Raw genomic sequence first — 5,671 nt, 5'->3', positions numbered from 1 at the left:
TTATGGGTAGGCGTTTTAATTCTTTCCTTGGAAGCTTCAGAGGCCTCGAGCCTCTCGAGACGGGCAGTAATAGAAGTAATAAGTGTCACAACGGCACTCATTTCATCACTTTGCTTTCGCGAATTTCCACGTGAACTTCCAAACTCAGCTTTATGGACTGCCATCTCCTCGATAGTATTCCAACCTTTATTCTGACCGGTATTGTTTTGGAATCTACCATTCGCAGCTGCATCCAGGATGACCTTGTAATCATCATATAAAGCATTATAAAATAGGTTGTAGAGATACCATTGCTGGAAACCATGATGAGGGACAGCTCGGACCAAACTTTTGAAACGTCCCCATGCTTCACAAAAATCCTCGTCAACTCCTTGCTGGAAACTTGTGATTTTGTTTCTCAAGGCGTCGGTCTTTGAAAGTGGGAAGTACTTCTTGTAGAAGGCTAATGCTAGAGATATCCAGTCCGTGACTCCAGCTGCTAGCCTATCAAGGTAGCGGTACCAATCTCGCGCCGAATCCTTCAAGGAGTATAAGAACATCAACCCCTTTACTTCATCCTGAGTCACCCCAGCTGGTATACGTATGGAACAGCAGTAGTCTGTGAAAGTTTCCATATGCTTCAAGGGGTCCTCATCAGGCAGACCGGCGAACTGAATTCGCTCCACTAAATCGATATAAGAGGAACGAAATTCGAAATTACCGGTAGTAGGGGTAGGTATTTGGTGCCCCTTTGGAAGGTGGTGCTCCTTTGGCTGAAGATTATCATATATTGTAGCCATAATTGCCAAAGTGAGAGTACTCAAGTCTTCCTCGCAAAAACCTGTCTTCTAACTGTGCAAAAGCAAAACTAGAAGCAAAGGTAAGCAACGGTCTCAAGGAACCAAGGTTCCTTGAGACAAGAAAAATAAACTAAAATAAAGCAAACATAATTACACCGTCTCCCCGGCAACGACGCCAAAATTTGATACCGTCGTTTTGTATCAAAATTAAATTTATAATTCCAAACTAAAACTATAGCTAGTGATAGTAAGGATCGAACCACAGAGAGACAAGGTTGATTTTGTTTGCTATTTTTCAGTCTATAAAAGTAACAATTAATTGGGGGGTTTTGAGATTGGTTGACTAATTGGCTAAATGCTAAAATGAAATTTCTCAACAAGTTAAAGAGGAGACTGGGAACTTCGGTTTACCATGGCAAAAGTCAGGTCAGTAAAGCAGAGAAGTCTTATAATACGGTCTCAAGGAACATAAGCTAACCTTTCGATCGATGCTCAATTAACCTTACGGTCTAATAATTCCCTAGAATTTCTCAAAGCCTTCGCCCAAGGGAAATTCCTAATCTAATGATAATTCAATTTACTAATCTTTGAATCTAGTAAAAAGATTTATCAAGAGACAACAAGACCAATACAGAAGAATTCATACTACAAAACAATCCTAATTTCTACCATGGCTCACCTCGTTCCCAATCAAAGAAGTTAGCTACGCATGACTAAAACTAAGACAATTGCTAAATTGATAACAAAGAACAAGATTGACATGATTGAATTTAAATAAAAGACAAAAGACAAAGGATGAATTTCTGGAATTAAATTGATAGAACAAGAATTTAAATAACAAGAATTAAAAGAAAAGGAAATTTGCATAAACTTACTAATTGAATTGATGAGCCAAGTATCGAATTCGGGGTTTTCTGTTTCTAAGCCAGATCTAAAAACTGAGTTTTCCGATAATAAAAAACATAACCTAAAAGTTGCTGCGTTCTACTGATAAAAGGATGCCAAAGATTAATTACAAGTTGGAATTTTAAAAGTCTAACACGAAGAAATAGTCTTTCAGCTCGAAAACTGGTCGATCGACTGGTCAGAAAGGTCGATCGACTGGTCAGAAAGGTCGATCGACTGGTTAATGCAGAACAGCAGCTTCTGCTTGATTTCAACGGTCGATCGACTAGTGGGAGTGGTCGATCGACTGGTAATGCTGTGCAGTGGCCTCTTTGTTCCTCCAAATCAGCTCTTCACTCCTTTGCACGCATCCCAAGGTGGGTGAATCCGAATCTCCTTCTTCTAAGCTTCCTTGAAGTTGCCCCCGGAGGACGATTTAGGCTTGATTTAGCTTACTTCCACTCGTTCCTACAATAAATCATAGAAAATGCAAAGTAAACCGTTTCGGGAGAAATAATAGCTTAAGGCTAACAAATACGCATGGAAATACGTGCCAAAACCGCAGATAAAGTGTATAGAATATGCACGTATCAAGCATGATGAATCATTGGCAAGCCATAGAAGAATCGTCATGAATTCTCGAGGAGAACCGATGAGCGATTTCAGTGTTGGACAAAAGACTCTGTTATGTGTCAAGAGGTTGCACATATTAAAGTTCGAACACATGTAAGGATTTATGAAAATCCTAAGCTTTTCAAGCTAAAAAGAGAAATAAGAAGTTTGGAAAGATAGTTAGTTGAAGTAAGAAGTTACTCAAAACTAATATTTTCTAATATGCTAGGACTTGTGAGAAGTGCTAGGCTAATCATCTTGACAATTGTTGCAAGACTCTACAAAACATTTACCTAGTGCATTGTGAGTGGGTGGAGTACTTGATCAGTGCAAGTTATATCATTCACCGCAAATTCATTGATTATGTGATAATCGACAAGGAAGTTCTTTCAAGATAAAGAACCCAAACCGAGGTTGGGAACCTATATGTGTACTTGGTAAGGTTCATGCTATGAGAGATAACATGAATGTAAAGGAAAATGCGATAAAAGAAGTTTGAGCACATGGACACATGGTATGTTAAACTTCTATTGCAATCAACTAGTGTTAATACACTTACGATATGCTGTTGGAATATGTGTCCTCCGACAATAATGCGATCACAATTGTCGATCATATTGATCACATGTTTAAATCTCATTTTAAGAATACGTAAGGGATGATTCATTTTATAGTCAACTGGTCAACATTAATCGGTAACGATTGGCTTGCTAGAGTTTGACGTTACTGTCGTGGGACGGTAGTGGTCAGTTGATCCCTTAAGGTCACACCTAAAGGATGATGCCCTTATCTATAAAGTTGATTAATTGTATGACGATGCAAGTTGATCAATTCCTTAAAATTGAACAATTCGATTTGTGAAAGAGAATAATTATCTTATTGTAATAGGATTAAATAAGATTTATTTTAGTAATAAAATGCTTTGTTACTAAAATTGTTTATTGTTTGAGAAACAATAGAGATAAGAATGAATGGTCAATTATAATTACAAGATGTTGTGAATTATAATTACATGACCCATTTTATTTATGTGATCAAGTATCACTAGTCAATTTATTGGATATAATTTAATTAATTCATGAAATGATATTTATGTGATAAATATGGACATATTGTGTGACAATTGACAAATTGACAAAATAAAATGGTGGTCCATATTATGAGTAAACCGAAATGGAGGAGGAGTTAGTGGGTTGTGGTTATTTTATTTTATGTGATAAAAATAAAACAATGATGCCTACACCTAATAGCCTTACACACCTACTCACTTGAGAAGAACAAAAGTAAAAAGAAAAAGACCATGCATTGGTCTTATGCCCTCCCTCCACCGGTTTTATGTAATATAAGAGAGAATTTTATTCTCTTTAATTGTAGACTAATACATACACATGCAAAAGTCTCTCTCTCTCTCATATGTTTATCTTTCTCCTTCATCAAAACATGAATTTTTGATTGAAATTGTTCATAGAGATTACTATAATTATTAATGTAATATATTAGTGTTAGTAATTATTTTTAAGGTAAACTACTAAACTAATATCTAGCTAATATTATTTAATGGGGATAAGGGATAATCTTGGGTGCAATCAAGAGGAGTGACTTTTACACTTGAGGTCTTTGGAGGATCATCCTTATATTCATGTAAAGCTCAAGAACTAACAAGAAGGAGATCTTGTTGGTGCCCTTTTAATCCGAATATCATATGGTGAGAAAATGATTTCTTCACTTATCTTTTTAGTTTGCATGCATAAGATTTGCATTTAATTTTATGACTAAATTAATTTGTAACATATAAGAATATGTTTTATAATGAGATATAGATTTCTAACAAGCGGTATCATGAGCCTTGTTGTTTGCATGCAAATCGGTTATAGTTTTTCCGAATTATACGATTAACATATAAAACTTATAAATTTGTGTTTATTATGATATATCACGAAATTTATTATGCATGTTAAAGTTTCTGATCCTAAAATGTATTTAGGATATTTTGGTTAATTTATGGATTTTTATTGTTCATTTTACATAATAATGGCATTAAAAATGTGATTTTATGACAAAAATGTCATTTTCGGACTAAAATTAGCTAAACTTCGAATTTTTCAGTGGTTTTGAATATATTTTCACATATATCACTTTTAGATGATCTGTAAATTTTCAGAATTTTTGGAGTTTTTATGCTCGAAATATGGATTTTTCATGATAAAAATCGAATTTAAATGATAAATGGGTTAATATGAGATAAATTTCGAATCTAGTCATAGAAATTTAGTATGTTGTCACATGCAATTTTACAAGATGTGTGTCAAATAATAGGCTATAATGAAGTCTTCATGCATGATTTATGATTTTTTGATGAAAAATAGCATAAATAGTGACTTACTTAGTGAATAATTGCTAAAACATACTTCATGACTAAGGAAAAACGTCATATGTTGCATTTTATTATCTTTTTCAGATCTAAAATTGAAAAGTTGATAAATACAATTTTTCTCATATTTTTTTATGATAATATTTGATAAATCCGGTAAATCGCAACATAGATTTTCCTTGATAATTTTCGAAATTTTTAACCTAAGTTCTTGAACATTATGAGTCTCATGGTATTTTTCCAGAATGTTCATGAGTTTAAAATTTTGAATTCTGAATTTATTTGAAATTTTTGTGATTTATTTGGAGTTGAAGGCATTTTTTTGTAATTTTGAGTCCATTAACGAACAATTTTAAGAAATATAAGTTAATTATATAGTCAATATGTTAGTGGAGACTAATTTTAAGTCCTAAGTTGGTTAGGGTAATTAACTTGTGCATAAATATGATTTTATGTAATTTATTGTGATTTTAAAAGGTTGAATCACGCAAATCCGTAAAAACCGTTTAATATACGATATTGGTTCCTTAAAGGCGATTTAGCTTAAAATTGGGCATGTTCATACTTATTATAATGCTTTATTTTATTTATGATTGTCATAATTTTATTTTATGTAATTTTTGAATTATGTAATTTTTACTTAGTATGACCTTAGTTTTTAATTGATATTACCCGAAATGTACGGGAATATCGATTCGGTTGTAATTTATTGTGATCTCGTATCACCGTTTTGTAATTTAATAGATTTATTTTATTTTAATTACAAATGTATAATAGGAAATTATGTAATTTGTTATGTAATTTATTTATTTCGGAGTTCCTTGAAGACGGTGTCACTCAAGAAGGCGATACATAAAGACGGTGTTACCTCGAGATGCGTGCCAAAACCGAAGTTCAAGGGACCAATGGAGTTGGTTTCCGAATATGTAATAGTTAATTAGATATACTATTTTGGGAAGGCCATACTAGGATTTATTTTTTATGCTTTGCATTTTATTTATATGTTGCATGCATCGCTAAATCG

General features: G+C 33.4%; 1 non-coding gene across 1 annotated transcript; it reads left to right on the top strand.

Annotated features, from left to right (window-relative positions):
- Positions 1-297: 297 nt before the first annotated feature.
- On the top strand, positions 298-404 carry LOC141603533 (small nucleolar RNA R71). The gene has a single exon (XR_012525403.1). It is a non-coding gene; the product is annotated as a small nucleolar RNA R71 (small nucleolar RNA).
- The last annotated feature ends 5,267 nt before the right edge of the window (positions 405-5,671 follow it).

Source organism: Silene latifolia, chromosome 9 (genome assembly GCF_048544455.1).
Source record: "Silene latifolia isolate original U9 population chromosome 9, ASM4854445v1, whole genome shotgun sequence".
Lineage (NCBI taxonomy): Eukaryota > Viridiplantae > Streptophyta > Magnoliopsida > Caryophyllales > Caryophyllaceae > Silene > Silene latifolia.
The sequence above is the reverse complement of the archived record's forward strand: the minus strand, read 5'-3'. Positions and strand labels throughout refer to the sequence as shown.